The sequence below is a fragment of the Lissotriton vulgaris genome, chromosome 1_1 (assembly GCF_964263255.1).
Source record: "Lissotriton vulgaris chromosome 1_1, aLisVul1.2, whole genome shotgun sequence".
Taxonomy (NCBI): Eukaryota; Metazoa; Chordata; class Amphibia; order Caudata; family Salamandridae; genus Lissotriton; species Lissotriton vulgaris.
In genome coordinates, this window is record NC_141685.1 from 1,557,456,333 (window position 1) to 1,557,482,500 (window position 26,168).

Consider the following 26,168-nt stretch of genomic DNA (forward strand, 5'->3'; position numbering starts at 1 on the left):
TCCCAATATCTTCCAGTCAAACAGTGGTGAGGGACTCCAGCAGCAAGCACAAGGGGGGTGGGCCAGCCCAGCCTCTTTCGGCCTTTGACGGGCGAGGGCGGGCTCGCCCTTTGGACCGGGCTTCGCGCCGCGGGAGGCTCTGCATGCTTTTGAGCTCCTCCTGGCGCTTAAGGATGATGATGATGATGATGATGGTGGTAAGCTGTGGGCCATAGGAGCGCCGAGAATGCTGGGAGTAGTAGTCTTCGACAGTCTGCGTTGCCTCCAGCGGAACGGTCTCCCCAGGAAGTGCTCCGGCGTTACTTTCGAGGCTTCTATGGACAATGCTAGGTAAGGAAATCGTTTCTCTATGCAGAGTTTGGCCACAAGAAATGTAGGGACGGAGTCACCTCAAAAGGTACAAGGGCTCAACAGGGGCTCACCTGATTCACCTGACTCGCACTGAAGCCGTGGTTGATCGGTGCAGGTGACGCTGATGGAGAAACACTGCCGGTGCCACTCTGCTCAACTCCAGCAGTGGTTGCGGATAAGCTGGGCCGAGCGAGGATCAAGGGGGACGAGGGGACCAGATGGGAGACCAGCGGGAGTCACGCGGGAGCTGAACAGGGGTCCACAACCAAGCTGAGGTAGGTATCATAGCCCTGCTCTCACTTCAGCTCTCTCCACTGCACCTCCGCAGTGATGAGTACAGGCCTCAGCAAGGCCTGCGAACGCAAATGGGTTCGCCCTTCTGTGCACGGAGTCCTCAGACTACACAAAGAAATTGGCATGGAAACTGGAAATACAACAACAGAGTTTAATAAACCTTTAAAGGGGCTACTACAGCCCACACAACACTCTACAGTATTGTACAAGGTAGCACAAAGAACTAAGACATGCGGTCCCCTTTTATACACAAAGAAGGGGCTCATAAGTAGGCGGTTACAACTCAAAGCATGATTTACAACCATATATAGACATTTCTTGAACATGATCGATACAAGGGTGGAGTTAACAGTTCTTGAGACCCGCCGAATGCTCATTCCTATCTACGCTAGTCAGAGACAGATGTGACTCCTACTGAGCATGCGCTAGACGCACAAGGAACTATTTATAGCCTGTTGCTGGGCAAACTCTAGGGGTGACAATCGGTGAGGTAGGACTCGCCTCATGGCGAGCACATGGCAATGTATGGCACACAAGATGGATGCCAGAAAACAAAATGGAGTCTGGCCGTATATTGAGTATAAGCGGGAAAACTAGAACAAAGACACGATAGCATGTCTTCAGTGAATGCTTAATACTATCGCTGTTTTATTTACAACAGCGGTAATCTGTGTTCCTGCACCCGTGCTTCAGGCTCGCAGCTCCGGTCCCACAGCTGCTGCTGCCTCTGTGAGGGGAGGGGAGGGGCGGCAAGGCAAGGCAAGCGGGTATAGAAGCACATCTCACCCAGCCTCTGCGCCTAGTCCGTCCCCGAAGGGAGCGATACCAGCGACAAGAGGCAGGGGCGTCCTCCACTACCCGGCCTGCTGCCCTAGACTGCAGGGTGCGGGCGCGAGTTACCCGGCAGTCTCCAGAGGAGTTCAGTAATCTCACAACGCTGCGTCCTGCTACCCTGCTACACCTTTGAATTCCCTTCAACACACCACACTACCTTGCACTATGTATGGATATCTTCCATCTGCAAAAGTCCCTTACCTCCGATTTAAACCACATTCTGCACTGCGCTCTTGCAAAACACTATCCCTTTGCACCTTCTCCCCTCCTCTGCCTCCAAACAGTTGTTGGTAAGGCAACTTCCAGAAGTGGAGCTGGGTATTATGAAAATTACCCGCTTTGCCCTAGCTACTGCCAAGTCAAATATGTTTTGCAATACAAGCGATCTCTCTGCTATCAAACGTCATGCCATCCTCGGCTTTTCTAAAACATATGCGTTTTATTCCTGAGGGCTTCTACAATCCCCGCTCTGGCAACTTTTTAAATCTTTTTCGTACAGTCCCTCTTCTCCCACAGAAAACTAATGACTGTTTGACTGGCATATGGATGGCTTCCTTTTCTGCTGCCTGATACCAGCTTTGGATATCAGAAAGATCTGTCCTCTCCTCCCTTTTAGCATTGCTAAGCCAGTATTTTTTCTTGGGTACATTAGATTACTGCAACACCCTGCACCCTGCTAATGCGACATCCATAGTACACAATCTCTTAATGAAAACTTTGACAACTGTCTTCTTCCTCTCATATACCTCTTGCAGTGTACATGCTGGCTGATTGATGAAGCAGTAGAACCCAGTTGTATTGTGTTATGCTGTTTAAAGAGACTAAAGGTTATATAACGTCCTTAAGGATGAGATCGTGTCCAGGTCCACCCTCTCCGGCCCACCGGTCTGCCCACCTACTCCTTTTGACGTTACCTTAAACCCTTTGGGATCCTTCTTGCTTCTGCTCGTTCCATTTATCTCCGTGAGGTAGTGCTTCTAACGGCTGTAATTATCCACTCTTAGCTTGGGTTACAGTTGTCGAGGCGAGCACTCCAGTCCCTTCGGCCACTTAACCTTCATTGATTATTTCAAATAGGAGAATGACCTGCAACCTACTACTGGCGATAATCAGTGAGTTCTTCCTTGTCCTCGGAAGTCGCCATCAATCTCCTCAAAGTTTGCCTAGGAATGTCCACCCACACTATACATTTCGACCAAGTACCTTACTGATAAATCCTTATGTAAGTTTGTTAGTAAAAAGCAGTATTGCGTTTCTATGTTATTAAAAGGCTGTATTGCGTTTCTATGCCAAATTCGTAGACCCCCCCCCCTACCAACTCGCATTGAGCCTGTATAATATTATTATGAGTCTCTTGACTTTAAACGATTTTCTGCTTTAAACTGAGGAAACGTTTGCACCAGAGATCGCGAGTTACTTACTGTGTAATCTGCAGATCTCCGATTGAATCCCACATGTCCTTGACTCAGCTGCTCAGCCTTCAGAGGTGGACAGTAACATTGAATAGGGCCATTGCCTGTTATTTACTCTAGTACATAACTGCTGTAAGGAAACACACTTGAAATTACCCTGAAACCTGAATGTTATGTAGTATACGTACATAGAGGACGTGTCTTCTTAAATGTGAAAGCTAAGGGCGATTAAACTGGGACACTACCAATGTCCCCTGTTGTGTTCAGTCTGCTTGTGTTTGTCATGAAATGTGCAGCTGTGTATACTTAACTTTTTAGGTCTCGCCTGTCGATGCGCATGCGCATCGAGCAAGGCGAGAGTATTGGCACTTATCCGCTCTTTATCCACACTGCAAGGAATCGTGGCGATTCCTTGCAGTGCACGAGAAATTTAAGCTCAATGCGCATGCGCATTGAGCTTAAATGCGCGTGCCACATGCCCCCAGCCGCCTGCCTTGCCTACTCTCTCTCACAGCCTCCCCCAGCTCCGCCCCCTCACTACTTGATTGCACGGCCGCTAGGCCGTGCCTCCCCTACTCTCCTCCCCCCTCCTCCTCTCCTCCCCTGCCTGCCTGCCGCTAGGCCGTGCCTCCCCTACTCTCCTCCCCCCTCCTCCTCCTACTCTCCTCCCCTGCCTGCCTGCCGTCTCGCACCTCTCCCCTCTCCGCCCCCTCCCCTGCCCGCCGTGTTACGGTGAAAGGCTTGTTTGTTTATTTTACCCGCCGTGTCTCTGCTGCTTCCCCCTGTCCTGTCTCTCCTCCTCTCCCTCTCTTATACCCTCCCCCTCCCCCCCCACCACTCCCATCAAGTCCCTCTGGCCCTTCCCTCCTCCCCGGACCCCTCCTCCCCTGCCCCCTCCACCCTTTCTTGTTACCACTTGTTGCCAGCTGCCCTCCTTTCGAGCGAGAGGGCGCAGTACAAGTACCTTTGGGTGTTGCTTCTCAAACCTGGTAGTCCGTTGCAGCCATGAGGACCTTACACAAAATGCTCCTGCTTTTGCTCCTGGCCTTCCCTGTCTCCGTGGTGAAAGGTAAGTGTAGACTGCTCTGCGCACTGTAGGGAGAAGGTGTATGCCTTTGGAGATTTGTGGAGTTTTGTAATCTCGTCTTGTAGCGAAGGTTCTGACTAACGACTTCCATTAGAACTTTCATTTAAAGATTAGTCTCCTTTCCTGGCAACATAGGTTTTCTCTTTCAGTAAGCATCACACCAAGAACTTGATTGCTCTCTTTGGGAAGCATCCCAAGGGAATTTATCGGTTATGGCGCTGCTTGTTTGGGGTTGATTTCTTATATTTTGACTTGTTTTCTTGCTTTACCGGTAGTGGAATGGGATATTTTGAAGGGCCATTTTATTTAAATCCACGGTGAACCATGTTTTTGCAGGACTTAAAAGGGTTACAATGAGGGCTATTTTGTTGGAACCAGTTGTTGCCTTGTGCCTACTTGTCATGATGAATGCCTACGGAAATTCAAAGAGAGAGACAACAAATACTCTAAATTACGGTTGTTTAATGTTTTCGTTTATTGCCTGATGTCTGCACTATATTGACGTTTGAGGAGTGCCTATGGTTTGAAGTCCCTCCCCCCCACACAGTCTTGGGGCTGACGTGTCCATCCATTCATTCTCTGCACGCGCCGCAGACGTGTTGAGTTTTCACCGTACACAGACCCATTGGAGTTGAGGGGATTATAAGGAAATGGGCAGTTGTATCCTGCATTTTAAATTAAAAATCGGGGGTGCGTAAAGGATCAGAATTAATGTTTCGTTTGGAAGATTTTGGCTCACCTGGTTATTTGTCCAGACTATTTTCAGATCTCTACATTACATCATAAAGTGTGTGTGTGTAGAGAAGGCTTTCACATATGGTGCTGTTTCTCACATCTCTGGTAGAAGCCTTCATGTGCCTGCCTCTATGGCACTGGCGCCCACCAACACCCTATGGCAGTTGTTTTAATTATGAAAAGCAGATTTAAAAAAAGACACGTTGTAATTAGGCAAGTTAAGTCTGATTTCAAATATTATCACATTTTCCTACATAGAGGCTTTCTAAGTCACTGCAAAGTGCTATCCTTCAAACCGGTCTAAGTTTGCTCACGATTTTCCCCAAAACTCAAGCCCTATACAGCTAAAAAGTCTAACTTAATTGAGTGGGACATATGTGCTACATAATAACGCAGGGCATAGTCTTTCTCAAGAGCCACGAAACCTATCTTTCATTGAGCTTGTGATGGCTGGTTTCAGTTCTACACTTATTGTATTTTGTCAGGCAAGCTCCCTCATGGAGAGGGGCAGATTTATTCTGCAGGATAGGGTCAAATTTTGCTTTGACTGGCTGTGTGACAGGGAAATTGCAGGAATGTGCCATTTTTAAAAGAATACAGTGCATTCCTGCCTTTTCCTCTGCATTGGCGCTGTTTTGGCTCCCTGGCGCCAACGCAGACAACTTTCCACCATGGTAGAAGAGTGCCTGCGTTTGTATGTTTTTTTTGTTGTTGTTTTTTTTGGGTGTGCACAAAGGACATATTCCTCAACCCCTCACTCACCCTCAACCCCTCCCCCTCGACCCCTCCCCCTCAACCCCTCACTCACCCTCAACCCCTCACTCACCCTCAACCCCTCACCCTCAACCCCTCACCCTCACTCACCCTCAACCCCTCACCCTCACTCACTCACCCTCAACCCCTCACCCTCAACCCCTCACTAACCCTCACTCTCACTCATCCTCACTCAACCACCCTCACCCACCCACCCTCAACCCCTCACTCTCACTCACTCACCCTCACTCACCCTCAACCCCTCCCCCTCGACCCCTCCCCCTCAACCCCTCACTCACCCTCAACCCCTCACTCACCCTCAACCCCTCACTCACCCTCACTCACCCTCAACCCCTCACTCACCCTCAACCCCTCACTCACCCTCACTCACCCTCACTCACCCTCACTCACCCTCACTCACCCTCACTCTCCCTCACTCTCCCTCACTCTCCCTCACTCTCCCTCACCCTCACTCCCTCACCCTCACTCCCTCACCCTCACTCCCTCACTCCCTCACCCTCACTCCCTCACCCTCACTCCCTCACCCTCACTCCCTCACCCTCACTCCCTCACCCTCAACCCCTCACCCTCAACCCCTCACCCTCAACCCCTCACCCTCAACCCCTCACCCTCAACCCCTCACCCTCAACCCCTCACCCTCACACAGTGCAATAGGTCTCGGAGCATTTGAGTTAGAGCTTTTAGAATTGTTTATGGCTTTTTTTATTTGTAATTCTTTAGCATTGGCTACAGGAAACAAAAATGCTAAAGATTTACAAAAAAAACCCATAAACAATTCTAAAAGCACTAACTCTAATGCTGCGAGACCTATTGCATTTCCAATGCTTGTTTTAAATTCAAGCCTGTTTCCAATCACAGTCTACATTTGTTGCCATGAACTGCTCACCTGTACTTTATCGGAGAAACCAAACCTGCTTATTCCATTTTTTCCCCGCTACGTTTGGCTGGGGCACTTGGTCTCGGATCAGCCTGTCCGAGTCCTTTAAATTCCTGTCTTTATTTTATTTTTTTATGATTGGTCGTCTTTATGATCGTTCCGTGAAGCCTCCAACGTTCACTGTGTTGTGTGCGCCAGCGGTTGTCAGTATGTGTAGAATGCGTGCTTACGTTTCGAGTGGACCGAGTAGTTTAACTTTGCCGTTTCAATGTTGGCTTAAAATGGAGCATCTGGCGAGATTGGGAGTGTGGCGTTGCTGTGGTTACTGTAGCTGTTTGAAGAAGAATGTCGCCGAGAGGGCAACTTTCTAATGTGAGTGGAGGCCAGGAATTCGGTGTGATCACACAACAACCCTCCTAATAACACGCTCAGCGTGCACTGTTGGCGGGGTGTGGAACCTGCAAGTCTGTGCACTCGAGCTTGTGTGGGTTAGCTATTTTGTTTTCAGAGCAGCCAGAGGGCTTACGGTTTACACTGTTTAAAGGCCACGTTTATTTACTTTTGTGGGGGTTGGGCTGAGACGCAGAAGATTTGTATAGTCAACTGTTCCAGGGAGCTCAGCTAAGGGAACGTCTCCAACCCACACTGCAAGTAACTAAAACCGAACCCCATTTTTTGATTTTTAGATAATGTAAAGCGCTCCAATACCTTCGGGTCGAGTACACGCTATATAAAATATGCACACATTTTTTTAAAAAAAATGAGAACACAGGCTGCGTCACTCTATCCCAGGCTTAAGTGTATCATTGCACTCCGAATGTCATTAACAATTACAACCCCACATCGGGATGAGGGACAGCTGCACTGTTTCGATATTTAATTTTCTCAGAAAATATCGTGGCAATGATTTGGATAGGCTTGAATTGTGTAAACAAAGTGAAGCGTCTAAATAAAATCAATTCATCAACATTGTACTTTAATAGCTTTTTAAAAATGTAATAGTTTGATGTCCACGTTCAGAAACTGACTTAAAATATGTCCGTGGTTTTCAGAAATATTTACGCGGTGCTGAACTACTGTAAATAGCACGTTTTCACACCATTTTATCCAGTAAAACAATATTTTGTTTCTATTTTGCAGAAAAGTGTCAATTTTATTGAGTACTCTTAGGACAGGATTATGCATTTACTTGATTTGCCCAGCAGCCTAACAGGAACATTGAAACATTATAACAGTTTAGGGCTACAATTGCAATGAGTCCTAACAAAGAGCAACAGTGTCCAGCAGTCTGAGGCCATGACCTCCACAAAAGATCATCCAGAAGGAAAAGTACTAACTCTTTCTTTGTGTGAAAAGACAGCCTGGTCTCCATTTATTGGTAATCTTGCTGCTGTTCGAGAGCTACAAAACCCAATCACAACATTGAAACGTCTTGTTCTTAACCTGAATGAACATAACTGAACAATGATATTATTGAAACATATACTACAATAGATGTGATAATATCAATACAAAATATTATACCATACTGTGGCGATCCTGATGCTGATCGGGTGACTTTCTGCACACTGTCTTAGCCTGGGTGGGATAATCCTTACTTCAGTGTCCATAATAGAATTGAAACTTTCCTTCAGGATAGGTAGGAAAATTTATGTTTGATGTCCAGGACCGGAAGTTCGGATAATGCAAGTTTAAAACTTAAAGTTCACCATTGATGCCAGACCCATCACTGGTTTAAAATAGCAATTTCTTAAAAGTTGAATAAGGACCAATCCTCTGCCTTTAATATATCTTCCAAAAGACCTCCCACAGAAAAAGCCTTAGATGCCATGGCATCTTGTAGTGAATGAGCACCACATGTCAATGCTCACATCACTCCTTGCCCAACGACCCCACTTTGCAATCGTGGGAGAAGAAATTGGTTAAAGGCTTCTTGATTGCAATTAGTAACTATTTAGTACCTACAAGTCTTAGTCTTCAGTCATGGTCTCATAGACTCTAATGCACCTCACCATGCACACTTAACGTGTTCCAGAAAAGGGGGTTGGGGGGGGGGGTACCGAACAATCCTGGTATTTGACTTGATGTTCCTGGATATCAAAAGGTGACCCCTTTGAAAGTGAACATTGTAGAGGACACATCCAGCACTCACACATCAGACCTACACTTGCACGAAAACAAACTTCAGTTCTGTGGTCTGCATACCAATGGATGCTCACGTGTCCGGATCCTGTTACAGGGAAGCCAAACCATAATTTGATAATTCCAAAAAGAAAGTTCAGAATTTACACTATCCCCCTCCCCCCCCCCCCCCCCCCCACACACACACACACACACTCCAATCCAGATTCCATAACATACACCAGGACCGTCTTCAGCAAGCTGAGCTGTACTGCTTAACTGTGGACTCTGGCCACGCCTTCTTGATGATGTCACAATCCTATTCTGAAATGACTGGAATATTCCTGCGTCTATGGTAATCTTCCACAGCATTTGCTGGAGAATCTCATCCAGTACCCGCGGGTGTGATGTGGCCCAAAAATCCTTCAATTTGTTCGGACTCGGAGGGAGGGGGAGCCGGGGGGATAAGGAGTGGAGTTTCTGAAGAATGTTTCAGAACAGTTGGATACCAAGCTTGGGCTCTCCTTCCTGATATCGCCAAGATCAATGTCTCCTTCTGTCTTCTGGTCTGTGCTGCCTGTCTTGAGAATATAGAGAAAAGCTGAACCGAGTACCTGAAGGATTTCCTCCTCCAAACTTGCATGAATGAATGTCATCAGTGGGTCTAGTCTTCAGCTGAAAAAGTGAGGGAATTGATGATTGAGCCGTGGAGCGAAGAGATTCACCTGGCAAGATACCTGTTTGCTTATGATCATGTGAAGAAGTTTTGGATCCTGGTTCAAAGGACTGTAATCCTTTTGATGTCTGGAATTCCTCTGTGCTGTGAGATTGAACTTCCCATGGAAGGTACTCTGCTGTGATCAGAATTCTCCTGTCCAAGCAGAAGTGACAAGTCATTTTCTAGTTCCACCAGGACATTGTCTCATCCCTTCAAGATAGTTTATGTATTGGATTGCTGATACGTTGTCCTTTTTCAGTACAATGCAGCACACGATTGTCAGTCGTCAGGCACTTCTGCATGTGATCTCATCAGCAATTACTGGCAGTTGACATGTAATTTTCTCTCCTGTTCGGACCATGGTCCTGTTGTGGTATTATTTCCACACCAGGCTCCCCAGCGTGAAAGGCTTGTGTCCAACGCTGCAACCGTATCGTGAGCAGACCGAAGATGGCCTGGCCCTTTCAGTCCTCCATTTGGTTTGGCCACCACTAAACCTCTGTCCTGGCTTCCTATGCCATTTGAACCTGCCCTGTATAGGTCAACCCTGTCCTTTTTTATTTATTTTTTTGGTTTCCTCATATACCCTTATGGAATTCTTGAAGGGAACTTAGGCAGCTCAAACAGAAAGAGGTCAAACCTGTCCGGCCCTGATGTTAAATGACCAAATTCAGAAGAAGCAATGCCCGATCCCTCAAGTTGCCACTGCTTCCCCAATCCGCTCCTGTTCACGCCGTAACTGGCACCCTGCGTAACATAAGAGATATAGGAACCAGCAGGGCCCAGGATGAATCATAGGAAACCACATTACCGTATACCTGTCTTGCCATGCCACCAGGGGCTTCCAGATCTTATCAATGCTTGTGGGATCGCATGTCATATCAGATTTACTGGTGAGAATAACGTGTTTAAGGCAATTAGAAAAAGAAAGAGATATTGGATCCTTCCAGGCTCTGCATATTTCGCGCCTTGCAAGAAGTATAACATAGAAAACAAACCTGGTATTAAGATCGTTTGTTATAGGCAGCTCCCAAACCCCAAAAAATAGTACTAGTAGTTATTACTATCGATATTTGGAAAACATCTTCCAGAAAACCCTGAACCAGATTCCAATAGTTCCTTATTTCTGGACAAACAGCCAGCATATGCACGCAGCCAGCATATGCACATCATCAGCGACCAAAAATCGACATCTCGGGCAATAATATTCTAGCTTGGAGAATTTCATGAGTTTTTTGGAGATATATATGCCCTATACATAGTATATAAATGGTTCCGTTTTAGAGTGGCCGGTTTTATCACAGCCTGCAAGATAGTGAATGAATCAGTCCATAAACCCATAGAGATTTCATTATCTAGTGTTGGTGTATTGTTCCAGAGTTTTTGTATCTCAGTTTCGGAGATGTTCTCAGCTTCTAGCATAGCTGTATGCCAGTACGAAATTTGATTTTTCCACCTATCTCTTCTGAATATTAAATCAAATTTAGGGTTGGGTTTATTGAGATTCCAGGGTTTAGTTAACCACCATCTGGACAGCTGATGATATTTAAACCTAGTGAGGGTTCCCCCAGCCAGACTATATAGTGCCTCTCAGCTGAGAAGCTGTGAATCTTCTTGGAGATCCCCCCCCCAACACTCCAGCCCAGCTGCCCTAAGAGGACGAGATAATTGGTCTTGAAGGCAAGCCGGAGTTCCAGGTGATTCCCAGATCGGAGCCTGCTCTACATAATAAGGAATATCAAGTTTCTGCCTCACAAAGACCCAATTTCTTATAGCTGTCCCCAGAATCTTAAGTCTTATTTTTTTTTTTTTTTTTCGGGTCCCTGTACTTAAAAAGGAAGTGTGATTGGCCCTGTGGTACCTCTTGCAATAGCGCTAAAAATAACAAGCCTAAAGACGTTGCCTCTATCTTACCTGCCAGAAATCTAAGGTTTTTAAAATGAAACGCATGACAGTACACAAGTAAATCGGGGAAGGCCAGACCTCCTGTTTTTAAAGTCCTCCTTAGCTTTTTCCAGGATACCCTTGGCGCTTTTGAATTCCAGATAAAGGAACCTAGTTTCCCTTGCAGTTTTTTAATCGATAAAGTATGAAAAGATAAGGGGATAGAATTAAATAAGAAAGTGAGTTTAGGAAGGATGATCATCTTAATAAGATTAACCCTCCCAAAGATGTTTAAAGGGAGGGATGACCATCTTAGCAGAAGGGCACAAACATCCTTGGATACCATATCCAGTTTGATTTTAGTAATATCTTCAATTTTATGGGCCAGCAAGACCCCCAAGTACCTCATTAGGGCTCGCTTGCTGATGCGCTTCTGCGCATCGCTGGCGAAGCTCTATTACGGCTTATCCAGTGTTGATCCACCACTGGCGATTCCACTGGCGATTTCTTCAAGTGCATGTGCTTTTTAGGTCATTGCGCAAGCGCAAGCCCTAAAAAGCTCGTGCACAATGCCACCAGCCCCCTGCCTGCCTGCCTCGCATTACCAGATCAAAGGCAGCCCAGCCCCCCTCCCACAAGCTTCTCAGCGTGTGCTCTGCCTCAGGCCTGCATTTCTCCTCCCCTCGGGCAAACAGATAGCCGCAATAACACCCTCCCTGCTCAGCTTTTTTTTCTCAATTTCTCCCCGTCTACACTTCCCATTAGGAGCCCTTCCTCCCCCCAGATAATCTATCTCCATAAGAGATAAGCAGCTCTTCCACCATCTCAAACCCGTATTAGTGCTCCTCACTATGCATGTTTTTACTTAGAAAATCAGCACAATGCAGCAGTGTGACATCAAGCCAGGTTCATCGACATCACTGCAAAAGTAAAGTTTTTATTCCCCATTTCCTCTTCAAGAAAGTGACTGCGCATCAGCCTCTACGGATCAGAAAGCGGAGCCCCTCCACTGACCGGGCTGCGAGTCAAATGGCCATGTTTCACAAATTATGGTTTTCGTGGTCTTATTCTGGAGTAGCCCTGTTGGCAAGAGAGGAAAGAGCAAGGCTCTGACAGTTAGTCCTCCTCTGCTTCATAGTATGCCGCGCCACTATAGTAAGTTGAACATGGGATATTATTTGACAGAAAGAGGCAACCTGCATCTATTCACGGAAATACATTGAGCAGTCTACATTTTTATTTTTTAAAGCTACATACAATGCACCATAACTATTCTAGGTCTACAAATGGAAATACATAACCAGCAATATTTTTATTTATTTTTTAAGAGGTGCATACTTAAAAAAATGATTACAAAAATTAAACATCAACTAGTAATTAAAAAACCTAGCAATTAAGATATGCCACGTCAAATAATAACTTTTGTCGCCAATTAATTATCAGTGTCTGGAATGGATATGGTCACACCCTCACTCACCCTCAACCCCTCACCCTCACTCACCCTCAACCCCTCACCCACACCCTCACTCACCCTCAACACCTCACCCTCAACCCCTCCCTCACGCTCACCCACCCTCAACACCTCACCCTCACTCACCCTCAACCCCTCACCCTCACTCACCCTCAACCCCTCACCCTCACTCACCCTCAACCCCTCACCCTCACTCACCCTCAACTCCTCACCCTCAACACCTCACTCACCCTCACGCTCACCCTCACGCTCACCCACCCTCACCCTCAACACCTCACCCTCACCCTCAACCCCTCACCCTCACTCACCCTCAACCCCTCACCCTCAACCCCTCACTCACCCTCACTCTCACTCATCCTCTATCACCCTCAACCCCTCACCCTCAACCTCTCACCCTCACTCACCCTCAACCCCTCACCCTCACTCACCCTCACTCACCCTCACCCACCCTCACTCACCCTCACCCTCACTCACCCTCACCCACCCTCAACCCCTCACCCTCACTCACCCTCCCTCACCCACCCTCACCCTCACTCACCCTCACTCACCCTCACTCACCCTCAACCCCTCACCCTCACTCACCCTCACTCACCCTCACTCACCCTCACTCACCCTCACTCACCCTCACTCACCCTCACTCACCCTCACTCACCCTCACTCACCCTCACTCACCCTCACTCACCCTCACTCACCCTCACTCACCCTCACTCACCCTCACTCACCCTCACTCACCCTCAACCCCTCACCCTCACTCACCCTCAACCCCTCACTCACCCTCACTCACCCTCAACACCTCACCCTCACTCACCCTCAAACTCTACATACATACATACATACCCTCACTCACCCTCACTCACCCTCAACCACTCACCCTCACTCACCCTCAACCCCTCACCCTCACTCACCCTCACTCACCCTCAACCCCTCACCCTCACTCACCCTCACCCGCACTCACCCGCACTCACCCTCACTCACCCTCACCCTCACTCACCCGCACTCACCCTCACCCGCACTCACCCTCACTCACCCTCACCCTCACTCACCCTCACTCACCCTCACCCTCACTCACCCTCACTCACCCTCAACACCTCACCCTCACTCACCCTCACCCTCACTCACCCGCACTCACCCTCACCCTCACTCACCCTCACCCTCACTCACCCTCACTCACCCTCACTCACCCTCACCCTCACTCACCCTCAACCCCTCACCCTCACTCACCCTCAACCCCTCACCCTCACCCTCACCCTCACTCACCCTCACTCTCACTCATCCTCACTCACCCTCAACCCCTCACCCTCACTCACCCTCACTCACCCTCAACCCCTCACTCACCCTCACTCACCCTCAACACCTCACCCTCACTCACCCTCAACCCCTCACCCTCACTCACCCTCAACCCCTCACCCTCACCCTCACCCTCACTCACCCTCACTCTCACTCATCCTCACTCACCCTCAACCCCTCACCCTCACTCACCCTCACCCACCCTCAACCCCTCACCCTAACTCACCCTCACCCTCACTCACCCTCAACCCCTCACCCTCACTCACCCTCAACCCCTCACCCTCACTCACCCTCAACCCCTCACCCTCACTCACCCTCAACCCCTCACCCTCACCCTCACTCACCCTCACCCTCACTCACCCTCACTCACCCTCACTCACTCTCACTCACCCTTACCCTCACTCACCCTCAACCTCACTCACCCTCAGCCTCACTCACCCTCAACCTCACTCAACCCCTCATCCTCACTCACCCTCACCCTCACTCACCCTCAACCCCTCACCCTCACTCACCCTCACCCTCACTCAACCTCAACCCCTCACCCTCAATACCTCACCCTCACTCACCCTCACCCTCACCCAACCTCAACCCCTCACCCTCAATACCTCACCCTCACTCACCCTCACCCTCACTCACCCTCAACCCCTCACCCTCACTCACCCCCAACCCCTCACCCTCACTCACCCTCAACCCCTCACCCTCACTCACCCTCAACCCCTCACCCACACCATCACTCACCCTCACTCACCCTCACTCACCCTCACTCGCCCTCACCCTCACTCGCCCTCACCCTCACTCACCCTCACTCACTCTCACCCTCACTCACCCTCAACCTCACTCACCCTCACTCACCCTCACCCACCCTCAACCCCTCATCCTCACTCACCCTCACCCTCACTCACCCTCACCCTCACTCACCCTCACCCTCACTCACCCTCACCCTCACTCACCCTCAACCCCTCACCCTCACTCACCCTCAACCCCTCACCCTCACTCACCCTCAACCCCTCACCCTCAATCTCTCACCCTCAATCCCTCACCCTCAGTCACCCTCAATCCCTCACCCCCAGTCACCCTCACCCTCACCCTCACTCACCCTCAACCCCTCACCCTCACTCACCCTCAACCCCCTCACCCTCACTCACCCTCAACCCCTCACCCACACCATCACTCACCCTCACTCACCCTCACTCGCCCTCACTCGCCCTCACTCACCCTCACTCACCCTCACCCTCACTCACCCTCAACACCTCACCCTCAACACCTCACCCTCACTCACCCTCAATGCCTCACCCTCACTCACCCTCAACACCTCACCCTCAACCCCTCACTCACCCTCACACTAACTCACCCTCACCCTCACTCACCCTCAACCCCTCACCCTAACTCACCCTCACTCACCCTCAACCCCTCACCCTCACTCACCCTCAACCCCTCACCCTCACTCACCCTCAACCCCTCATCCTCACTCACCCTCAATCTCTCACCCTCAATCCCTCACCCTCAGTCACCCTCAATCCCTCACCCTCAGTCACCCTCACCCACCCTCAACCCCTCACCCTCACTCACCCTCAACCCCTCACCCTCACTCACCCTCAACCCCTCACCCTCACTCACCCTCAACCCCCTCACCCTCACTCACCCTCAACCCCTCACCCACACCATCACTCACCCTCACTCACCCTCACTCACCCTCACACTAACTCACCCTCACTCACCCTCAACCCCTCACCCTCAATCTCTCACCCTCAGTCACCCTCAATCCCTCACCCTCAGTCACCCTCAATCCCTCACCCTCAGTCACCCTCAACCCCTCACCCTCACTCACCCTCAACCCCCTCACCCTCACTCACCCTCAACCCCTCACCCACACCATCACTCACCCTCAACACCTCACCCTCAACCCCTCACTCACCCTCACACTAACTCACCCTCACTCACCCTCAACACCTCACCCTCACTCACCCTCAACCCCTCACCCTCACTCACCCTCACCCTCACTCACCCTCACCCTCACTCACCCTCAACCCCTCACCCTAACTCACCCTCACCCTCACTCACCCTCAACCCCTCACCCTCACTCACCCTCAACCCCTCACCCTCACTCACCCTCAACCCCTCACCCTCACTCACCCTCAACCCCTCATCCTCACCCTCACTCACCCTCACTCACCCTCACTCACCCTCACTCACCCTCACTCACCCTCACTCACCCTCACTCACCCTCACCCTCAACCTCACTCAACCTCACTCACCCTCAACCTCACTCACCCTCACCCACCCTCAACCCCTCATCCTCACTCACCCTCACCCTCACTCACCCTCAACCCCTCACCCTCACTCACCCTCAACCCCTCACCCACCCTCAACCCCTCATCCTCACCCTCACTCACCCTCACTCACCCTCACTCACCCTCACTCACCCTCACTCACCCTCACCCTCACTCACCCTCACCCTCACTCACCCTCACCCTCACTCACCCTCACTCACATTCACCCTCACCCTCACCCTCACTCACTCACCCTCACCCTCACTCACTCACTCACCCTCACTCACTCACCCTCACTCACCCTCAACCCCTCATCCTCACCCTCATCCTCACTCACCCTCAACCCCTCACCCTCACCCTCACTCACCCTCAACCCCTCATCCTCACTCACCCTCATCCTCACTCACCCTCAACCCCTCACCCTCACTCACCCTCAACCCCTCACCCTCACTCACCCTCAACACCTCACCCTCACTCACCCTCACCCTCAACGCCTCACCCTCAACGCCTCACCCTCAACCCCTCACCCTCAACGCCTCACCCTCAACCCCTCACCCTCAACCCCTCACCCTCAACCCCTCACCCTCACTCACCCTCAACCCCTCACCCTCAACCCCTCACCCTCACTCACCCTCACTCACAACCCCTCACCCTCACTCACCCTCACTCACCCTCACTCACCCTCACTCACCCTCACTCACCCTCACTCACCCTCACTCACCCTCACTCACCCTCACTCACCCTCGCTCACCCTCGCTCACCCTCGCTCACCCTCGCTCACCCTCGCTCACCCTCGCTCACCCTCGCTCACCCTCGCTCACCCTCGCTCACCCTCGCTCACCCTCGCTCACCCTCGCTCACCCTCGCTCACCCTCGCTCACCCTCGCTCACCCTCGCTCACCCTCACTCACCCTCGCTCACCCTCGCTCACCCTCGCTCACCCTCACTCACCCTCACCCTCACTCACCCTCAACCCCTCACCCTCACTCACCCGCAACACCTCACCCTCACTCACTCACCCTCACTCACTCTCAACCCCTCACCCTCACTCACTCTCAACCCCTCACCCTCACTCACTCTCAACCCCTCACCCTCACTCACTCACCCTCACTCACTCTCAACCCCTCACCCTCACTCACCCTCAACACCTCACCCTCAACCCCTCACCCTCACTCACCCTCAACCCCTCACCCTCAACCCCTCACTCACCCTCACTCTCACTCACCCTCACTCAACCTCAACCCCTCAGCCTCACCCTCACCCTCACCCACCCTCAACTCCTCACCTCACCCTCACTCACCCTCACTCACTCTCAACCCCTCACCCACCCTCACCCTCACTCACCCTCAACACCTCACCCTCACTCACCCTCAACCCCTCACCCTCAACCCCTCACCCTCGACCCCTCACCCTCAACCCCTCACCCTCGACCCCTCACCCTCGACCCCTCACCCTCGACCCCTCACCCTCGACCCCTCACCCTCGACCCCTCACCCTCGACCCCTCACCCTCGACCCCTCACCCTCGACCCCTCACCCTCGACCCCTCACCCTCGACCCCTCACCCTCGACCCCTCACCCTCGACCCCTCACCCTCGACCCCTCACCCTCGACCCCTCACCCTCGACCCCTCACCCTCGACCCCTCACCCTCGACCCCTCACCCTCGACCCCTCACCCTCGACCCCTCACCCTCGACCCCTCACCCTCGACCCCTCACCCTCGACCCCTCACCCTCGACCCCTCACCCTCGACCCCTCACCCTCGACCCCTCACCCTCGACCCCTCACCCTCGACCCCTCACCCTCGACCCCTCCCCCTTAACCCCTCACCCAGCCTCACTCACCCTCAACACCTTACCCTCACTCACCCTCAACACCTCACCCTCAACCCCTAACCCTCACCCTCACTCACCCTCACAACACATATTGTGTTACAATAGGTGTCACATTTGCAAAAGATAAAACTATTGGCATTGTAAATAAAAAAGCTATTAATTCGCTATTTTCAAAACAAGCACATAAATAAAAAATGTGTCCTTTACAATACCAATAGCTCAAACTTTCCTAATGCAAGACCTATTGCATTGCTGTGCTTCTCTCCCCTGCTGCACTCTCCTGCTCTCTAGAGATGTGGCCTAACGACAAGAGCTGCCATCTATTTCACGTAAATACAAAATATGTTGCATTCCAAATGCTATAGGTGTCACATTCGCAAAAGTTATAACTATTGGCATTGTAAATGACAAAGCCATCAATTTAGCAATTTTAAAAACCAACAAATAAATAACATATGTCATTTACAATACCAATAACTCCAACTTTTCTAATGCGAGACCTATTGCATTTCCAATGCTTGTTTTTAACTTGGCTCCCGCTGTGCTCACCTCTTGGTTCCATTCCATAATCTCGGTTTTATCTTTGTTTATGGAGTAACCGGAAACCTCACCAAATTCTTCAGCTAAAGATACCATTCTAGGCAGGGCGACCCCCGGGTTTGAGGTGCACATAAGATCATCCGCATATAATGCGAATTTCAATTCTAAATCAAAAATCTTAAAGGGTTTAAATGCCAAATCAGATCTGAGAAAACAAATGAAAGGCTCTATATACAAATCAAACAACAAAGGAGACAATGGACAGTCCTGCCTAGTCCCGCGAGCAATTGGTACCCACTTAGTAAAGAGGCCATTGATTAATATCTTTGCCCGAGGGGAGCAATATAGAGATCTCATAGTGGTTATGAAGTTTCTTGGAAAACCGAAAGCAGACAAAACCCTCCATAAATATAGCCAGTCTACCTGATCAAACGCCTTGGCGGCACCTACTGCCGCCAAGGTTAAAGGGAGCTTCTTACTGACTGCAACGTCTGTCGCTGCGATTACCTGAATTGTCCGCTCATTTAGTTGTCTATCTGGAATGAAGCCCCTTTGATCTTGATGGATAATTGTTTTAGCTATTTTGGCCAATCTCGCTGCCAGCACCCCGGCAAATACCTTGTAATCTGTATTTAACAGCGAGATTGGCCTATAGGATTCAATTCTTGAAGGGTCCTTATTTGGTTTTGGGATTAAGGTTACAGTGGCCTCTGCCCAGGAATCTGGGGCACTCTCCCCTGCTATAAAGATTTTATTACATAAAATTGTAAGGGCAGGGACTATTTGATCTATTGTTATCCTATAGATCTCTATAGGGAGTCCGTCAGGGCCAGCTGCCTTTCCTTTGACCATTCTCATCAGCTGGGTTCTAACATCTTCTTTTATTTCTGAAGAAAGGTAGATCTTGTTCTCCTCTGACAGACAGGGAAGCTGTATTTTGCTCAACCAGTTCTCGAACAGCTGGGGAGATTGATTTACTTTGGCTTTATATAGCGTTTGGAAGAAAGATTCAGCCTCCTTCCTAATTTGCCCATCATCACCCAGAGGTAATTCAAGAGGCAGTTACAGAGGTAACAACAATAAGGGTAGAGGACGCGGAAATAATAACAATATCATCGCTTGAGATTATACCAACGCCTCAACACCAAAACAGTGACTTCATAGAACTCCCCCCAGACCACATAACACCGGTCGGGGGACGTCTATCACAGTTCCTACCTGTCTGGGAAAACATCACGTCAGACAAGTGGGTGCGACAGATTATCCAACATGGTTATTGCCTAGAACTCACAGCTACCCCACCAAACATCCCCCCCAAACAGCGTCCAATGAGTCAAGATCTGACATTGTTAAGAGAAGAAGTTCTAGCACTTCTACAAAAGCATGCAATAGAGAAGGTCCCAAAAGATCAGCAAGGAACAGGAGTATACTCTCTATACTTCCTGATCCCCAAAAAGGACGGGTCCCTAAGACCAATATTAGACCTCAGACCTCTCAATGCTTACATAAATTCGGAGCATTTCCACATGGTCACGCTCCAACAAGTACTCCCTTTACTGAAGAAAGGGGACTTTCTTTCTACACTGGATCTAAAAGACGCTTACTTTCATATCCCAATTCACAAAGCCCACAGGAAATACCTAAGGTTTGTGTTAGAAGGACAACACTATCAGTTCAAAGTCCTTCTGTTCGGTGTCACAACAGCTCCAAGAGTTTTCACAAAATGTCTAGCGGTGGTGGCAGCACACCTAAGAAGACAACAAATACATGTCTTCCCATACTTGGACGACTGGCTAATAAAGGCCAAGTCAAAGGAAGAATGTCTTCACAACACACAGAAGACAATTCAATTGCTGCACCACCTAGGGTTCTCGGTGAACTACAAAAAATCACACCTGCAACCAAACTAGATTCAGCAATACCTGGGAGCTACAGTAGACACAGAAAAGGCAATAGCATACCCCAACCCAATCAGAGTACAGACAATGGTCGGGTTAATACAAAGATTTCAACCACAACACTCACTACCAGCACGAGTGTTTATGCAACTATTAGGCATGATGTCCTCCTGCATACTGCTAATACCACATGCCAGACTACAAATGCGCCCACTACAAGAGTGTCTAGCGACACAGTGGAATCCGGCTCAAGGTCAGATTACAGATCTGGTGTTGGTAAACGACCGGACGTATCGCTCTCTGAAGTGGTGGAACACAGAAAACATTTCCAAGGGACGGTTGTTCCTAGAGCCAATTCCACAAGTGATAATAACAGCGGACGCATCGCTCTCCGGATGGGGAGCGCATATGGACAGATACACAGTGCAGGGGAGGTGGAGTGTGCAGCAAAAGAAACTGCACATCAGCTACCTAGAACTATTAGCAATATTTCTAGCACTAAAAGCTTTCCAAATGCAAATAACAGGCAAAGCAGTCCTGATCAGAACAGACAACATGACTGCAATGTATTATATTCAAAAACAGGGGGGGACACACTCTCTCCAACTGTCCAGACTAGCACAGGACATATGGAGATGGGCCATTCCTCAAAAGATTTACCTGTTAGCGGAACACCTACCAGGAGTTCAAAATCAAATAGCAGACATCCTAAGCAGACAGTCAGAGCAAGTACACGAATGGGAGCTGCACGACCAAATACTACAGCCATTCTTCCAAAAATGGGGGCAACCAGAGATAGATCTGTTTGCCAATCATCAGAATGCAAAATGCAAAGAATTCGCATCCAGGTACCCACACCAACGGTCCCAGGGCAATGCACTGTGGATAAATTGGTCCAACAAATTTGCTTACGCGTTCCCTCCTCTACCACTAATTCCGTTACTGGTTCGGAAACTGCAGCAACACTCAATGACAATGATACTAGTGGCACCCACGTGGGCAAGACAGCCGTGGTTCACCACGCTGCTACAACTCTCACAAGTACCACATCAAAAGCTAAGGTTATTACCCATGCATCTTACACAGAACCATGGAGAAATAATGCACCCAGATCCCAAACAACTGAACCTAGCGATCTGGCTCCTGAGGTCATAGAGTTTGGGTATTTAGATTTACCACCAGAATGTATGGAAATCATTAAACAAGCAAGACGTCCTACCACCAGAGCATGCTATGCAGCAAAATGGAAGAGGTTTGCTATACACTGTAACAGTCAGCACATCAACCCTCTGGACGCATCCACTAAACAAATCATTTGCTATTTACTACACTTACAGCAATGTAACCTAGCATATACCTCTATCAGAGTTCATCTTGCAGCCATAGCGGCGTACCTACAAAACAGGCAACATCTGTCACTGTTTAAAGTACCATATTATCAAGAACAGTGGTCCTTAGAACAACAAACCAATACACGAAAGAATAAATATAAACCAAGTGGTAATATATTCTGGGGAAGTGTCCAGCAGGACAGTTTAATTCCCTGATACAAAAGTACTATAACAAATGTAACACTGGGTGTGATAGAAACGGGGCACCGTCCGGTGTCCGACTAACACACTGGAAGAACATACAACATACAAAATAACAGGCAATAGCAAGACATCTGATTAGAGTAAGACATACACCAGACAATCTAAAATATACACATATGCAAGAAAAAATTGTATCTGCATTCGTTGCATTTAGTGTAATATGTCGACGACGTTTCGAACCATACTTAATAGAGGTTCATCCTCAGGACAGAGGGTAATTGCCTTAAAGTTACACATTTGCGAATGTTTCACAATAGTGTCGCACTCAGGTAGGAAAATTCCTTAAGCTTGATAGTGTAGCTTAATTATAGAGTAAATCGTAAATGAGTGCCCTCAGTACTGTGGTCCGAAAGGAATAGTCACGGTACCAAAGTCTGGAAAAGCTGGGAGCAAGGCCACAATGGGGGTTCTTGCTAACACCGGTAATCAGCGCGGCGTCTCCGTGCAAAATGTTTAAAGTACCAGCAATTAAAGCTTTCATGGAAGGACTCAAAAGAGTCATTCCACCAAGAAGACCACCTTCCCCAGTCTGGAATCTCAACATAGTGCTTACCAGACTAATGGGGCCACCCTTTGAACCTATGCATAGGTGTGAAATACAATTCCTCACATGGAAGGTGGCCTTCCTCATAGCTATCACGTCACTTAGAAGAGTAAGTGAACTGCAGGCTTTTACGATTCAAGAACCATTTATGCAGCTACACCAAAATAAAGTGGTTCTTAGAACAAACCCAAAATTCTTACCGAAGGTTATTTCAGCATTCCACATCAATCAGTCAGTGGAATTACCGGTTTTCTTTCCAAAACCACAAACAGTAGCAGAAATAGCCCTACATACATTGGATGTTAGTAGGGCCATATTGTACTATATAGAAAGAACACAAACTTTCAGAAAGACGAAACAGCTATTTGTTGCGTTTTCTCCTACACATAATGGCAATCCCATCTCCAAAGCGGGCATTGCCAGATGGATTGTAAAATGCATTCAAATATGCTACTTAAAGGCAAAGAGAACATTAACTGTTCCTCCTAGAGCTCACTCTACACGTAAACTAGGAGCATCTATGGCATTTCTGGGAAACATTCCACTAGATGACATATGCAAAGCGGCTACCTGGGTTACACCGCACACATTCACAAAACACCATTGTGTAGATGTGCACACAACACAACAAGCTAGAGTGGGACAAGCAGTATTAAAAACATTGTTTCAGACAGTTGCAACAGACACGGGCGACCACCGCTAGGGAGGGAACTGCTGTATAGTCTATTCATAATGTACCATCTGCAGCCCATATGCCTCGAACGGAATATGCTACTTGCCAGTATGCATCTGTTCTTGGCATAGAGGGCTGCAGAGTGGTACATGCCCTCCCAGCCTCCCCGGAAACCTGTGTCTGTTCCAACATTATCTTATTTAGATACACTTACATGGGCACTCTTATCTGTATTCTACTATACTACTCCATCTAACCCTACTATGGCAAAACAATCTAAGGATGGAGCCGATGCCCATGCGCACTACCAACCAAGGGAGGAGTCACCAAGATACAAAAGACTCTCCAAGAGAAAAACAAAGTGCAATCATCCGAGCCCAACACCAGATGGCGATCTATTCATAATGTACCACTCTGCAGCCCTCTATGCCAAGAACAGATGCATACTGGTAAGTAGCATATTCCTTACATGCGTCTACGCTACTTTGGCCGGCCAGGGAAGAAGTGATATCGGGCGGTAGTTCTCAGGTTTGCTGGCGTCCAGTGACAGCTTCTTCAGGATGGGCATAACCACTGCCTGTTTCAACTTTGCGGGGACCAAACCAGATGCCAACGAGGTATCGATCAAGGAACAGACCGGTAAAAGGTCGAAGGATGCCAAGTCTCTGAACAGAGCTGGTCTTAAAGGATATGCCGGAGACCCAGACTTGACCTGCTGAGCCAATTTCTTGAAGCTTTTAGGTGTAAGGCTGGGAATAGAATGTAGAACATCCTGAACTTGAGGGTTGCAAGGTCCATCGACAGAAGGCAAAACCAAAGGAAAGGCTCTGTAGATGGCTTGGACCTTTTCGAGGAAAAAGGCCGCCAAGGTTTCACAGTGTGAAATGGAACAGTATTCGTTCACCGAAACCTTTTTTGCCACCAGATCTTTAAGAGCCTTAAAAATAGTTTTTGATGGATTGGTGCTGTTGCGGAATTCAAGGGCATAAAATGCCGCGCGGGCTCTGCAGACAGCGCGATGGTGAGATTTGATGATGGCCAGATGCAGGACTTTTTTATTGCTATCGTACGTTTTCCACCAGTCTCGCTCAGCGCGTCTACACGTGCTTTTGAGCGCACGCAGAGACTCATCATACCAAGGACTGGGGTCCCTTGGTCCACGTTTGCTCAAAGCTAACGGGATAAGGGAATCAAGAGCCCTGGTTCACGTATATTTTTCTGATTTGCCTCGGATATTTCAAATTTTGATAATAAGTCCTCCCTCATAGTGAGTAGTAAAGATTCTAATTGTGAGAGGCTAGTTCCTGCTGAGCTGTCCATTGTCATCTGTGGAACCTCCTCATCTGCTGGTGGAACCTTTTCTGTTACGAAATCTTGACCCAAGACAGAGTAGCTATTGGTTAAAGGTATCGCCCCCCCCCCACACCGTATCGGCGGAGGTTTGTGCGCCCGAAGTTGGACCCTTAGATGGTTTAGCCACGGATTGTGTAGGACTCGGAGAACCGTTTGGTGTAGACTTTGATGTAGACTTTGGTGTAGAGTTAGAAGGGGGAGATGTAGAAGGTGGGTTACCTCCCTTGGGGTCCATAGCCTGCTCCAATATTTTAAAATAAGATTTTAGCGAGGGAGTTGGTTTACCTCGAAGAGGCAAGTTCTTCTGCAACCTCTGCTTCGGCTCCCCAGACCCCGCCTTTAAGTTTTTCCCTTTCTTCTCCTTTTTCCGCCCCTTAGGTGAAGAGGCGACTGTCCCTACTTAAGACTGGGCGCCCCCTGCTTGAAGACCCACCTTATACAGCTCTGAGTTTGATCTGAGCTGATATCTGTTCCTCGTGCTCCCTACTCTAGGGGCGGCAGAGGCATTGGATGCTTTGGTGACCGGGGATATTCTTTCTGGTACCTTACAGCTTCTCTCTGGTGACTGTGTGGAATCCCCTCCTATCTCAAACGGAGCTGAATGTAATAAACTTGAAAATTGCGGGATATCTAAGCACATCCCCTTTAGTGGTTCAAATTGCGGAAAAACAGATATGGACTCAGCATGGGGGGGTGTAATAGCAAGCTCACATTGATGGTTAAACTCCCCAGAAGCCCCCAACACGCAGCTTCCCCCTGTCTTAGTTGACTTTAAAGGGTGTGCTCCTGCAAAGCCGCGGTAATTAACCCTGGCAAGCACCAGTCTAACACTGTACCAAATGTTAGCGCGACCAAAAAGCCAGCTCCCGTGCTTCCACCTAAGGTCCTGTGCTTGCGCTTGTACTCATGCAGAAACTGGCACTTGTGCCTCAATTGTAGCCTCAATAGTAGCCTCGACTGTGTCCTTAATTGAAATACTGCTGGTTAGAGTATGCCCCCCCCCCACCCCCCCCCCCCCCCCAGACACTCTCACCACTGTTCCAGGATGTTGACTGCTGACTACACATACCACCGAAACGAAAAGCTTCTGCGGGCTACTGTGGGCATCCCATGATCCAAACGTCCGGCGCTCAAAGCAGGCGAGGAATCAGGAGAAGGAAGTGGGCGGGGCCAGCCGTAGGATGCAGAGCCGGCGCCGTGGCCGAAGCGAAGCAGGTCAGCAACCGCGGGGAAGTGTACAAAAGAAAAAAGAGCGCCGGTTGTTTAGATAGAGGAATCGTGCATTTGGCGGGGTTATAATCGCCCACTCACCACAAAAGATGCCTCCTTGAACCGCATACAGTCCGCATTCTCACCGTGAGAGATCACCGGTCGGATCAGGTCGGAGCTCCCGCGGACGGCATCAGCCCTCTGCCATGTTCCTCTGGTCAGCCCTTTCCTGAGGAGAGCGGTCTTCAACCTCTGCAGGGCTCAATAGTGAAGGGATTCTGGAAAGATTGCCTAGGGGCGAGGGGAGCTAGGAGGTTTGTGGCGTGAGGGGGCAGAAGTACTTCTTGTAGACTGCACTAATAAGCATGCATTAATTAAGGTACAGCACGAAGCTTAAACATTTACT

General features: G+C 49.2%; 1 protein-coding gene across 3 annotated transcripts in view; it reads left to right on the forward strand.

Annotated features, from left to right (window-relative positions):
- Window positions 1-26,168, forward strand: part of FRS2 (fibroblast growth factor receptor substrate 2) — a 320,399-nt gene that overhangs the window by 102,397 nt on the left and 191,834 nt on the right. Inside the window, exon 1 of one of the 3 annotated variants that reach the window (XM_086918019.1) lies at window positions 7,505-7,742. The exons of the other annotated variants lie outside the window; for them this stretch is intronic. The gene's annotated coding sequence lies outside the window, so the exon portion shown is untranslated. Of the gene's footprint in view, window positions 1-7,504; window positions 7,743-26,168 lie in introns of those variants that run through there. 3 annotated transcript variants of the gene reach the window in all.